This window comes from Littorina saxatilis, linkage group LG3 (assembly GCF_037325665.1).
Source record: "Littorina saxatilis isolate snail1 linkage group LG3, US_GU_Lsax_2.0, whole genome shotgun sequence".
NCBI lineage: Eukaryota > Metazoa > Mollusca > Gastropoda > Littorinimorpha > Littorinidae > Littorina > Littorina saxatilis.
In genome coordinates, this window is record NC_090247.1 from 62,891,397 (window position 1) to 62,906,008 (window position 14,612).

The 14,612-nt window shown below is 40.4% G+C and overlaps 1 protein-coding gene across 1 annotated transcript in view; it reads right to left on the reverse strand.

The window, feature by feature from the left end:
• LOC138962898 (uncharacterized) overlaps positions 1 to 8,711 on the reverse strand; it is a 42,624-nt gene extending 33,913 nt beyond the window's left edge. The window contains exon 1 of the mRNA XM_070334859.1: positions 8,082 to 8,711. The gene's annotated coding sequence lies outside the window, so the exon portion shown is untranslated. The remainder of the gene's footprint in view (positions 1 to 8,081) is intronic.
• Between the last annotated feature and the right edge of the window lie 5,901 nt (positions 8,712 to 14,612).

A 14,612-nucleotide genomic window follows, 5' to 3' on the forward strand; every position in this document is an offset into this window, starting at 1 on the left:
TTTCGGATTGTTAGAGGTATTAATTCAAATGTTATGCGATGTTCTGGAAAACGTTTTACACCCTGTCATAGGATTGCGTTCAAAAACTTCTTGACTTCGCATGTGAACAGAAAAATGATTGATACCAACAGCGGTAAAGTGTTATTTTCGTGTAGTAACTGGATTGAATTTGCAAGAACTGCAAACACACTCGACATTTGTTGGTATATATTGCTGGGGTACCGCAGCATGTTGTGAGAGACCCGCAACTCTAAGACGGGTTTGAAAACTGCTTCCAGAACTTTGCATAATCCTCTGAGCAAATACCTTGAACTATCAGACATTTTATTTGAAGAACGTCCGGAAAGTAGGCGTAACATTCTGAAAGTGTCAAAAGAATCCACGGCGTGATTGCTGAAATGCAGCGCCTTTTGTAGTGATACCGCTCCAAATAGCCTCAACACCTCCCGGTTTGGTGAAGAGTAGACCAGTTAAATCACAGACACTGTCTGTTTTCACTCACCACTGAATAAAGCGCCAGGTGGGATGTGAAAGCGACACACAGTAGGCTGTCGTTCGGGATCACTAGATCTCTCCCTGTACAACCATCTTGGGAGTTTTCTCGCGGTTTCTCTAGACACGCTGGAACATGTTCAACCTCTGTTGGTTGTTTTGAAAATATTGTCGTGAATTTATGTTTAACAATCTGTGAATTGTTTCCATGAATGCATCATTGGTTGTTAATGGGTTTTTTTTATAAAAAAAATATCGAATATACTGAATGAAGCAAAGGCGAGCTAAAAGTTGCAGCTCAGGGGATAGAAATAAACTCGACTCTACGGTAAACTTGACACTACCGCATGTCAAGAAATATGTAGGGGTATTCAGTGACAGAGCAGTTGCTTCATACTAATCAACATACGGTGTTGGCTGGGAAGATAGCATAAGCACAACACACGTTTTGACCAATGGCGATTTTCTGTACTTCGACAGATTTAAAAAACATTCTCGGTAGTTGTATAAAAAAATGTTCCTGTTATTGCAGTTACCTCACTGCTAGTTAGAATGCAACCAAGGGTAATACGATTGAACAGTACGTCTTCAGGATGAGTATTTCCCAATGATAGCACTGGTGTTCTAAAGAGTTACCGAGAACACAGCGTCACAAGTGTCCACAAGGATGGCAAATGTTGATAAATCACTTTAAAAAGGATCAGTTTGTTGCAAGGAAGAGTGCGATGTTGACAGACAAACATCGTATACTGTTTCTATGGTTTCCCTGAAAAATGCTGATAACATGATACTCACCCAGCACAAACCACGCATTGAATATGTTGGGTTAAAACTCGAGCTGTCTCTTTAAGGGAGGGTCGGTCTTGACATGGTCGATGTCAAGACCGCAAACTAATTTCTCGCTCTTTCTCTTTCCCTATTTTCTTTTTTCTCTCTCTCCTTCTCTGTCTGTCTGTCTGTCTCTGTGTCTGTCTGTCTCTGTCTCTCTCTGTCTCTCTCTGTCTCTCTCTCTCTCTCTCTCTCTCTCTCTCTCTCTCTCTCTCTCTCTCTCTCTCTCTCTCTCTCATGGTGTATTTGATCATTTTTATATTTAGTCAAGTTTTGACTAAATATTTTAACATCGAGGGGGAATCGAAACGAGGGTCGTGGTGTATGTGCGTGCGTGTGTGCGTGTGTGCGTGCGTGTGTGTGTGTGTGTGTGTGTAGAGCGATTCAGACTAAACTACTGGACCGATCTTTATGAAATTTGACATGAGAGTTCCTGGGTATGAAATCCCCGAACGTTTTTTTTATTTTTTTGATAAATGTCTTTGATGACGTCATATCCGGCTTTTCGTGAAAGTTGAGGCGGCACTGTCACGCCCTCATTTTTCAACCAAATTGGTTGAAATTTTGGTCAAGTAATCTTCGACGAAGCCCGGACTTCGGTATTGCATTTCAGCTTGATGGCTTAAAAATTAATTAATGACTTTGGTCATTAAAAATCGGAAAATTGTAAAAAAAATTAAAAATTTATAAAACGATCCAAATTTACGTTTATCTTATTCTCCATCATTTGCTGATTCCAAAAACATATAAATATGTTATATTCGGATTAAAAACAAGCTCTGAAAATTAAATATATAAAAATTATTATCAAAATTAAATTGTCCAAATCAATTTAAAAACACTTTCATCTTATTCCTTGTCGGTTCCTGATTCCAAAAACATATAGATATGATATGTTTGGATTAAAAACACGCTCAGAAAGTTAAAACAAAGAGAGGTACAGAAAAGCGTGCTATCCTTCTTAGCGCAACTACTACCCCGCTCTTCTTGTCAATTTCACTGCCTTTGCCATGAGCGGTGGCCTGACGATGCTACGAGTAAAATGGCATTGCGTTCAGTTTCATTCTGTGAGTTCGACAGCTACTTGACTAAATATTGTATTTTCGCCTTACGCGACTTGTTTGTTTCTTTCAATCGTTTATTTTTTTTCGTTTTTATATTTAGTCAAGTTTTGACTAAATATTTTAACATCGAGGGGGAATCGAAACGAGGGTATGGTGTATGTGTGTCTGTCTGTCTGTCTGTGCGTGTGTGTGTGTGTGTGTGTGTGTAGAGCGATTCAGACTAAACTACTGGACCGATCTTTATGAAATTTTGCATGAGAGTTCCTGGGTATGAAATCCCCGAACGTTTTTTTCATTTTTTTGATAAATGTCTTTGATGACGTCATATCCGGCTTTTCGTGAAAGTTGAGGCGGCACTGTCACGCCCTCATTTTTCAACCAAATTGGTTGAAATTTTGGTCAAGTAATCTTCGACGAAGCCCGGGGTTCGGTATTGCATTTCAGCTTGGTGGCTTAAAAATTAATTAATGACTTTGGTCATTAAAAATCGGAAAATTGTAAAAAAAAATAAAAATTTATAAAACGATCCAAATTTACGTTTATCTTATTCTCCATCATTTGCTGATTCCAAAAACATATAAATATGTTATATTCGGATTAAAAACAAGCTCTGAAAATTAAATATATAAAAATTATTATCAAAATTAAATTGTCCAAATCAATTTAAAAACACTTTCATCTTATTCCTTGTCGGTTCCTGATTCCAAAAACATATAGATATGATATGTTTGGATTAAAAACACGCTCAGAAAGTTAAAACAAAGAGAGGTACAGAAAAGCGTGCTATCCTTCTTAGCGCAACTACTACCCCGCTCTTCTTGTCAATTTCACTGCCTATGCCGTGAGCGGTGGACTACGAGTATACGGTCTTGCTGCGTTGCATTGCGTTCAGTTTCATTCTGTGAGTTCGACAGCTACTTGACTAAATATTGTATTTTCGCCTTACGCGACTTGTCTTTTACTTCAGATTGTGTGCCAGTTTTTTGTCTTGCTTCTCGTTTAAACAAAAGTGGTGTGTATACATCGCGACGACTGACTGTAGGACAGGACCGTATGGACGGAGGGATACTATTTGGATAATAAACTTTTTGACTGCGACTCTCTCTGTCACTCTGACACTGTATTTCTGTCTCTCTCTTAAATCATCTACATTCGTCCTGCTAAGTTGGGACTTGCGAGTTGAAGTACAATAAACGGTTTCAGAGAGATTAACGCAGAGGACTAATTCAATCGCAGACACTGGCTGCTTTCACTCAACATTGAATAAAACGCCAGGTGTGATTTCAAAACGACACACAGAAGGCTGTCGCGTCTGGGATCAATAGATGTCTCCTTATGCACCCGTCTTGGCATTTTTCTCGCGGGTTTTTAAAGACAAGCCAGCACATGTTCTACCGGTCAGTTGTCTAGAAAATATGGTTTTACAAACTTATGTCAAGCAATGCATGGGTTCGTTAAATGAATATTCCATATGTTTGTTGTTGCTTTTATTCTTCCGTTACAAGTGCGAGCATAAACTTGTCCCTTAGAGCATTAACATGATCTATAAACTCGTCAGGAACTCGTCACTACCGGTACTGTCGAGATATATAATTATATTGCCAGAGATGGCAGGGGATTAAGATTTGTTGTGTGCGTTTTTTGTAATTTTTTTAATGGGGGAGGGAATTAAGCTTTTCACTATTTTCAAGGTTGTTGACAAATTAACCTCAGAAAAAATGTTGTTTGGGTATTTTTGTGTGTATAAAAATGAATATTTGAATGATTTTAGGGTCAGATTTAGATGGTGTTTTTGCGACTTCTTTGGGTAAACTGTGTAGATATAACATTGATTTTAGTGTCTCATTTGTGGCGAAAGTTATTCTTTATGTTTGAAAGTGTTGAAGGAAAAGTATGTCTTAAAGGCACAGTAAGCCTCCCGTAAACCATCACAGATACGGTCAGGCTTTTACACACAGTACAAACACCCTTTCATTTAAACACTCACCGCTTGAGAACATCCTAGGTGCCCTCCGTAAAGAGCGAGCAATTTTCAAAGAATTTATTTTTGCCTGGTTTATCTTACCCCTGAGTCATCGTAAACGCGTGTGATCCAATTTCCCTTTTTCACAATGCAGTCGTCAGTTAGTAATTTGAATGCGACTCGATGTAAGCTTATCTGCAATAGCACGTTATTATGTACCTCTGACTATGCACGAAACAAACGGCTGTGGTTCACAAGAACTCTCGCGATGGCTTTTGACTGTTCAAAGAAATTGGCGATAGGCATAAACCGTCGTCTGCTACGATCGAGAACCACGACCTTGCGTGACCCTGCTTTCGGGCGTTTCTTTTTTCAAACTTTCAAAACTTCGAATTGTACTGATCTTGTCTTGATGAAAAAAGAATTCGTTTATGATTTAAGAATGTTTGTGTAACAAGCTGTCAATTTATTATTTAGATTTTAAAAGTTAGGTCTAGCGCCAAAACGCACCAGGGTCCGATTGTCTCTGACACAATCCGCAAAATCAATTCTTTGAAAATAGCTCGCTCTTTACGTAGGGCACCTAGGATGTAAATTCCCGTTTGGTGAGCGTTCAAATGGAAGGGTGTTTGTTCTGTGTGTAAAAGCCTGACAGTATCTGTAATGGTTTACGGGAGGTTTACTGTCCGGGCGTGATTTCCGGTACCGAATATTCATAACAGCCGTCCAGCACGTTAATACGAATATTATGATAACTAATAGAGAAGTACTACTACATTTAAGAATTTAACATTGTTGTAAAATGTGTAAATCATTTCACAACTATAGCCATGATATGTATTTTACATGTTGTTATAATTCGATTGGCCCTTTTGATAATGATATGTGTTTTGGAGCAGGAACATAGCGAGGGACAAATAGTTAAGCACTTTTAACTCAAAAGCAGTTAGAAGCATAAATTAACACTTTAATGGTTACTTTGGCTATATAATATGGCATTTAACAATAATATGTCATAACATGCAGACACAGACATAGACACAGATTGACATGGCGACACACACAGTGGCAGAAAAAAAACTAAATTGCATCAGAGTGGCGTGCATGCACGTGACGTGAAATGAATGACGTCACACTAAGATTAGAAAAGAGAAGCAAGTTACACTATCATCATTTGCTAGTCCTCTAGCTCACAAAAGGTTTTGGCTTTAAAGACCTACATTATATAAATGTGTGTATTCAGTACAAAGGATCATTTTGTTATGTAAACATTAGAGGATTTAATCAACGATTTTAATGTTAGCAAAACAATTTTTTTTAAAGAAAGTTGTTCCTCACGGCAACGCCATTAGGATAATATTTAAAAATGATTAAACAACAAATTAAAATTTGATGATGAAAGTCGCTTGTTAATGTCAATGCTTGTTATTCTCTCCACAGAGACTGGTTACACATTACTCTCATTGACTCTATTACACCTGTCGTATTCATTTAGAGCGCTTACACATTACTCTCATTGACTCTATTACACCTGTCGTATTCATTTAGAACGCTTACACATTACTCTCATTGACTCTATTACACCTGTCGTATTCATTTAGAGCGCTTACACATTACTCTCATTGACTCTATTACACCTGTCGTATTCATTTAGAGCGCTTACACATTACTCTCATTGACTCTATTACACCTGTCGTATTCATTTATAGCGCTTACACATTCAATCAATGAGTCTTATATCGCGCATATTCCGTGGGTACAGTTCTAGGCGCTCTGCAGTGATGCCGTGTGAGATGAAATTTTATACGGCCAGTAGATTGCAGCCATTTCGGCGCATATTTACCTTTCACGGCCTATTATTCCAAGTCACACGGGTATAGGTAGACAATTATTAACTGTGCCTAAGCAATTTTGCCAGGAAAGACCCTTTTGTCAATCGTGGGATCTTTAACGTGCACACCCAATGTAGTGTACACGGGGGGAGGTTCGGACACCGAAGAGAGTCTGCACACAAAGTTGACTCTGTGAAATAAATTTCCGCCGAACCTGGGATCGAACTCATGCTGACAGCGGCCAACTGAATACAAATCCAGCGCGCTACCAACTGAGCTATATCCCCGCCGTTGACTCTAGTACACCTGTCGTATTCATTTAGAACGGTTACACATTACTCTCATTGACTATATTACACCTGTCGTATTCATTTAGAGCGCTTACACATTACTCTCATTGACTCTATTACACCTGTCGTATTCATTTAGAGCGCTTACACATTACTCTCATTGACTCTATTACACCTGTCGCGTTCATTTAGAGCGCTTACACATTTCTCGCATTGACTCTATTACACCTGTCGTGTTCATTTAGCGCGCTTAGTTTCCTTCATTAATCAGATATTAACACATATATTTAGGCTGGATAGTTTGCTGCTGCTACTGCTACTACTACGACTAAATGTACGATCTCTCTCTCTCTCTCTCTCTCTCTCTCTCTCTCTCTCTCTCTCTCTCTCTCTCTCTCTCTCTCTCTCTCTCTCTCTCTCTCTCTCTCTCTCTCTCTCTCTCTCTCTCCCTCTCTTTTTTTTCGACCTATCTCGATCTCTACCTATTTCTATATTTGTGATCTTCAATTATTGATCAATATAAAAAATATACAAACGCACACGTTCAAAAAGATTACCTTTCTTGGTTTTTTACATTTAGTCAAGTTTTGACTAAATGTTTTAACATAGAGGGGGAATCGAGACGAGGGTCGTGGTGTATGTGTGTGTGTGTGTGTGTGTGTGTGTGTGTTTGTGTGTGTGTGTGTGTGTGTGTGTGTGTGTGTGTCTGTGTCTGTGTGTGTCTGTGCGTGTGTGTGTGTAGAGCGATTCAGACTAAACTACTGGACCGATCTTTATGAAATTTTACATGAGAGTTCCTGGGTATGAAATCCCCAGACTTTTTTTCATTTTTTCGATAAATGTCTTTTATGACGTCATATCCGGCTTTTTGTAAAAGTTGAGGCGGCACTGTCACACCTTCATTTTTCAATCAAATTGATTGAAATTTTGGCCAAGCAATCTTCGACGAAGGCCGGACTTCGGTATTGCATTTCAGCATGGAGGCTTAACAATTAATTAATGACTTTGGTCATTAAAAATCTGAAAATTGTAATTAAAATTATTTTTTTATAAAACGATCCAAAATTACTTTTATTTTATTCTTCATCACGTTCTGATTCCAAAAACATATAAATATGTTATATTCGGATTAAAAACAAGGTCTGGAAATTAAAAATATAAAAATTGTGATTAAAATTAAATTTCCGAAATCGTTTTAAAAAACAATTTCATCTTATTCCTTGTCGGTTCCTGATTCCAAAAACAAGATATATGTTTGGATTAAAAACACGCTCAGAAAGTTAAAACGAAGAGAGGTACAGTAAAGCGTGCTATGCAGCACAGCGCAACCGCTGCAGCGCTGAACAGGCTCGTCACTTTCACTGCCTTTTGCACTAGCGGCGGACTACGGTCATTGTGAACAAATGCAGTGCGTTTAGTTTCATTCTGTGAGTTCCACAGCTTGACTAAATGTAGTAATTTCGCCTTACGCGACTTGTTTTTCAGTCTGGTTTTTTTTGTGGAACGCTAGCAGTCGAGTTGATTCGATAAATAAACCATATAAAAGCAGACGTAAAACTATGCAGCCAGTGTATCAAGGATATAACCAACACATGCACACATACAATCTTACCTGTGAGTAAACGATCAGATGTTCAGGTTGGTTGGTTTGTTGGCTGGCTGGTTGGTGGGTTGGTTGGTTTGTTGGCTGCTTGTTGATATTTCTTGTCAAAAGAACCAGGTGGTCCTACGAGAACGATTCAGCGTTTAATGTTGCCTTGGTTACAATAGCTTTCTTTCAGTCAGTGTTCACAGTTATGCAGGGACGTGCAGAATATCGTATTACTCTCTGGCTTCTGAATGTGCTGGGTAGGCACTGGTTTGGCAATTCCACCAAGTTTTGTCATGCAGAAGAACACCAAGTCAAATCATGCAGAAGAACACTGAATCAAATCAGGCAGAAGAACAGCAAGTCAAATCATGCAGAAGAACAGCAAGTCAAATCAGGCAGAAGAACAGCAAGTTATATCAGGCAGAAGAACAGCAAGTCATTTCATGCAGAAGAACACAGAGTCAAAAATAATCTCAGTGTAGAAGTGAGTAACCTAAAGCCTCAAATAAAGTTGGCGAATTATGCTTCACGAAGCTTCGGAGCTGAATGTTTGGCGAAAGGACTTTGTCGACTTTGGGCTCAAGTAAAGACCGTCAGTAAGGAATGTTCTGAACTGTATGTGTGCACAAGTCATCAGTGACGACACCCTGAGAAACCCAGACTTTTAACTGACATTCACACAACACGCTTTGATAAATAGACACATTGACACACAGCCAGCACACTCTGGCCACGCCCCTCCAGCCAGTCACGTGATCTTGACGACGCGCTCATAGAGACTCGCTATGAACTCTGGGACGGGGCAGGTTCGACTCATAACGCGCTGCCCCTGAGATTTTGGTTGTATGTGTCATTATGTAGTATTTGTTAAGAGAGAGAGAGAGAGAGAGAGAGAGAGAGAGAGAGAGAGAGAGAGAGAGAGAGAGAGAGAGAGAGAGATGTTTGGAGGAGGTTGGGTGTGTGTGTGAAGACGGGGGGGGGGGGGGGGGGGGGGTGAGAGAAAGCGAAACACTGACGATCTGAGTCAGTGTGTACAGCAGCAAACATGGCTTCTTCTTATTTAAAACACACCGACATACCGCGCATAGGTAACACAGCTATGTTTGGTTCATACAGAGTAATGGTGAGAGAACATGAACACCTACTATAGCCTTGATAAACCATTCCACTGACCTGAGAAATATGTTTGTTTCTTCTTTTGTGCTACCGAATAAAAACTTGTTACCACCCCAAAGTGACTCTGAAGAATGAGTATTACGAGCAACAGCCGAGCAAACACACCGTGCCAACATCGCAATATAAGCATAGTTTAACAAACAAAATCTTCCAGAAGTCCGCACTGTCGGTGTTCCAAAACACTAACCCTAAGTTTGTATTGTCTTATAGTTCCAAAATATTCATGTTAGAATATTTTCACAGCTTTTTCCTAAACATCAATCAATCAATATGAAGCTTATATAGCGCGTATTCCGTGGGTACAGTTCTAAGCGCTTGTCGAAGAGTTGTTAACACAGGACTAACAAAGAAACTAACATCTACAGACGGACACGAACCCTATCACACACTAGCAAACCATGATAAACATACAACAAACAACTGTTTAACAACAATGTACACATCAATAGCTAGGTCCAAACAAAATAATATTAAGCACAAAGAAAACACCTCTCACAGAGCACAGCACAAGAATGTCTTTTGGGGCACAACACATCATGTCTTCAACCTACTCTTGAACGCGTCAAGAGAGGGGCTCTGGCGAAGCTCAAGCGGCAGGGAGTTCCAGACGGAGGGGCCCGCGGAGGGAAATGCACGCTGACCAGCAGATGCGAGTTTCGAGCGAGGGATGTGAAGGCGGAGTGGGTCAGCAGCAGAACGAAGGGGACGGTCGGAGGGCTGGGTGTACAGGTCCAGGGAGGATTGAAGGTACTCGGGGGCAGAGTCGTTGAGACACTTGTAGACCAGAGTGGACAGTTTGTAGGAGATTCGGGTGTTGACAGGGAGCCAGTGCAAGGAGCGAAGTAGGGGGGTGATGTGGTCTCGCTTCGTCTTCCTCAACGTCAGCCTGGCAGCAGCGTTCTGGACTCGTTGTAGGCCATGAATGGATGAGGCGGGGAGGCCAGCCAGAAGGGAGTTGCAGTAGTCCAGACGATTGAAGATGAGGGAGACAACCAGCATGTACAGAGAAGGTGTGTCGATTTGTGTACATATCACTGTGAATGACAGTTACTCTCTAAGACAGCTGACGTGAATAGCTAGAGACATAGTTCAGTCAGATGAGTGACATTCACACGTCTCAATCTTAATGTGTATATTCAGTGTGAATGACACTCACTCTCTGAGTCAGCTGACGCGAACAGCTAGAGACACAGTCCAGTCAGATGAGTGGCAGGCACACGGCGTCTTGGTGAGAGAAGAAGAAAAGAACTCTAGATCATCTTTTCCTTAATTGACAATCTTGTCCTAACTGGGTTTTCATTTCTTCAGTCACGTCTGCCCACTGCTCCCAACGCAGCCATGAAAGATTCCGTCATGCTAGCTGCAAAAATAAATAAAAAGCTTCGTCCATCGATAATTGATACATTTTATTTGAATGTTTCTCTATAAACAATAGCAGGCCCCGTAAATACCGTCGATGAAAATAAAGTGAGAATATGAACGTGAAATAAAAACTGTTAGTGTGGACCACCCTGTGTATAGTTGTTAGTAAGACCGTCATCAACGTTTCCCAGCCATTCATATTCACGTGTGCTAGTTGACATTCAATGGTGATTCTGTCGTGTTTTAATTATTTGCAAGAGGATGCAGATATTTAGCAAAATATGAAATGCAAATGGCCGCCATAATTAATACTTTGTCGATATGATCTACTTCCTCTAGCAGATAATCAAAACCGAACATACGTAGACGGGTACATAAGGATGAAGACCAACTCTGTTGCGGTGATACTATCCTCACTCTGCCAGGTTCAAATTAGTCGCTGTGTGTAACTTAATCGGAAAAAACTAATGACTTTATTCATTAGCGGTTATCGCGTGTTTAATCCAGTTATACACAGTGCTAGTGAGCCTGATATCAAAGGAAAGTGCAGAGTCTTAGGAACACAACGGTACCAAAATCAAGAGTACTGGTCAAGAAACAAAGACGCACGAAGCAATTGAAATCTGTGACTTCGCAGGTATTAATTGGCTTAATCTCCACCTTCCCATGCAAGTGTGCGCATGTTGACTGTAAGATGGATGTGTTTTCATGACGTCACTACTAATTCAGAACGTCGTTGCTGCAGCGGCTGCACAAAGAATCTCTTTAGGCCAAAAAAAAAAAATTGTCTGTTTAGGGTAACATGACCAAAAAAAGTAGGGTCGGTAGGTAGGTAAATTTTTTTTTTTTTTTTTTGTTGTTTTTTTGTAAATGCTATGTTGGCTGAACATTCACTTCTTATATTTGTTGAATACATGTTTCAAAACTAACGTATAAATAAAACAGAGAGAAAGGGAGAGAAAGAAACGCCAAATGTCTCTTTTTAGCATTTTTACCTCTTTTTTTTTTTTTTTTTTTTGAAATCAAAAAAAAGTTTTTGGGTCGGCGCCAAATCGATAGGGTCGGTCGGGTTACCCTAAACAGACAATTTTTTTTTTTTGCCTTAGCGAAGAACAAAAGTAAACAAACTAAGAAATGTTTCATTTAAATCTGGACAACACAAAACGTCCACAAGAGCTTCGACATAACGGCCTTTAAAGTGAACAGACACGAGACACAACAGAAAACAACACAGTAAACATGCTGTATATTCACTGTTAAGTATCAAGTAAGAGTCAACTCAAACAAAACACGTGAGAGCAGACTGTGCATAGTTTCTCGTGAGACCGTCTACAACTTTTCCCAGCCATTCATATTCACGTGTGCTAGTTGACATTCAATGGCGATTTTGTCGTGTTCAAAGACTGTTCAATAGGACACACAGACGCTTTGATCATACTCAGCAATGGTTGCTTTGCCACGTTGAATATCATGATTTCAGGGCCTACACACTTCTTTAGATTGCCCCGCACACACTGACACTGAGCGTGAAGTTAGAGAAAGGCAGCAACACGGCAAGACCCGATCCTCCGATATCAAGACAGGGCGAATTGTGCCCTTTACAAACCACAGGCCCCGGACACATTAACATAAGCTTGTTCTACCAATGGCAATATTCCTATTCAATATATGGCACTACCTGTACAAATGCTGTGTTGCTTTGTCGCAGTGAGTTACTTTGTGTCCGATAAACAACAGAGAATGAGTATTTAGATAAGAAACATGATTAAGCAGGATATCAATGATTAGAACAGGGGGACTTTCAGTATCATGTTCGTGCAGTGCTGCAAAACTCAATAGCGAGATTTAAGAAACAGCACGTTTCGTTTTGCAGCTCGTTTCGTTTGGTGAATGAGTCACCCCGCGAAACGGAACGTGTAACGAGACGGCATAGGCCGCAGACAAGATTTAGATGTATTCACGTTTCGTTTCGGAATGAAAGGCCGGGCATGGCAGGATATGATCCGCTGACTGGGCATGGCATAATTTCAACTCCACGAGTCAATAAAGGATTGACATACTCGCATTGCACGCACAAGAGCTTCACATTTTTCAATTCATGCACCTGATCACATACGAAGCCAGAATAAAAATTCGATGCGATGACCTACTTCTGCTTCGCCATTTGCTTTCTCACCATGAAGTTGGATAAATGTACCAGGATCAGCACCCTTCAAAATATTTCAGTTCACAACAGTTGTCTACCTCCAATGAACACATTCTCAGCGCTGAAAGACTGTGAAAGGGTTGATGAATCTAGCAATGCATAAAATGGCCAACAAATAAAACTGTTAGTGTGCAAAACTACTCACAAAAGTTGACGAAATATTGTTCGTTTTTTGGGGGTGGAAAACGTGACTGCGTTTTGACGTTCCACGTTCCGTTTCAGTTGACCTTCACCTTTCCAGCGAGAGACCCCCGAAATAATGACGTTTACCACAACTTCAAAACGAAACGTCCCAACGTTTCGTTTCTTAAATCTCCGTATTGACACCCCAAGTTCGTAAGACTGTTCATTGTTATTACAATAAATCTACCATGCTCTGCGAAGCGCTCTATAAAGTTACAGGTCTTCTTTGCATGTGGGCGAAACTAAAGCAAAATTATGCGTCACAGACTTTGATTAGACGTAACTTTTCATTTGGTCTCAGCAAAATCTAGCAAAGCAAATACACCACTAAACAGTTCCGACGTTTACATGGAACGAAGAAGGAAAATCACGTGACCGCATAGACGCCTCTAATTGGCTGCGTCATTTTTTCGAGGAAACAAATCGTCTGCAACACAGCTTTGCGTATGTTCTGCGACTGACGAGTCAGACACTTGTGTTTATTGTGTTGTTTTGTCGATGTAAATTCAGCGATTATCGATTTTAACAATGGCATGTCACTGCCCGATGATTGATTGTGACAACGGAAGCTACCGTCTTCAAAATGGAAAGCTAAACTTTGCAACATTCACCAGGTTCCACACGAGTCTGTGCTGTTCATGCCAACCACCGTTCAGGTAAGCGCAACACTGTAACAGTTCTTGATCAACTTATTTTATTGCCTGACATTCATGCGATTTATTGTTTTTTTCTGCAAATTCCATAGCATGATTACAAAACCGTTTAGCTAGACCTGCATTTATACAGGTTTGAACGTTACAAAGACTGCACACCGGCACTGCATGAAACACTTGTTTGAATCTGCCGTGCATGCATCTTGGACACACGGCCAGTACCGTGTAACTGGCCTTGGCACGGAACGATCCAAGGGGGGCAATCTCAGTCATCTCAAAGAGGGAAATCCAAACGCAATCCGCTTTGTTCGATTTTATGGGCTTGGACGATAGAGAAAAATAAGAAAAGCAAAAGCTGGAGTCCAGTCTGGACGAAACTGCTATCAAGAACGCAGAATTGAATTTTTCGGAGTTTTTTTTTAGCCGTAAGCGCCATGTTTATCGGAGCAGGAAACTCTTCCAAAGTGAGGCCCCTTTGTTGGTTTCACTGCGGCCGCATTGTGAACAGCAGTTATGAGAAATTCATGGCGCTTACGGCTAAAAAAAAACTCAGAAAAAATCAATTCTGCGTTCTTGATAGCAGTTTCGTCCAGACTGGACTCCAGCTTTTGCTTTTCTTATTTTTCTCTATCGTCCAAGCCCATAAAATCGAACAAAGCGGATTGCGTTTGGATTTCCCTCTTTGAGATGACTGATATTGCCCCCCTTGGATCGTTCCGTGCCAAGGCCAGTTACACGGTACTGGCCGTGTGTCCAAGATGCCGTGCATGAGGTAAAAAAATGTGGCTCACTTTCTGTGTCAGTGTGTTTCCGTTTCTTGTTTTTTTGTTTTACTTCATGTTGTTAGAGCATGGCTGTGATTAAAAAGCAATAAAACATTGCTTTGTAGAGTCATATTAAATTGTTAAATCTGATATGCATCTGTCTGTTTTCTACAGCTTGCGTCCGCATCCAACACACAAGAAGAAACCA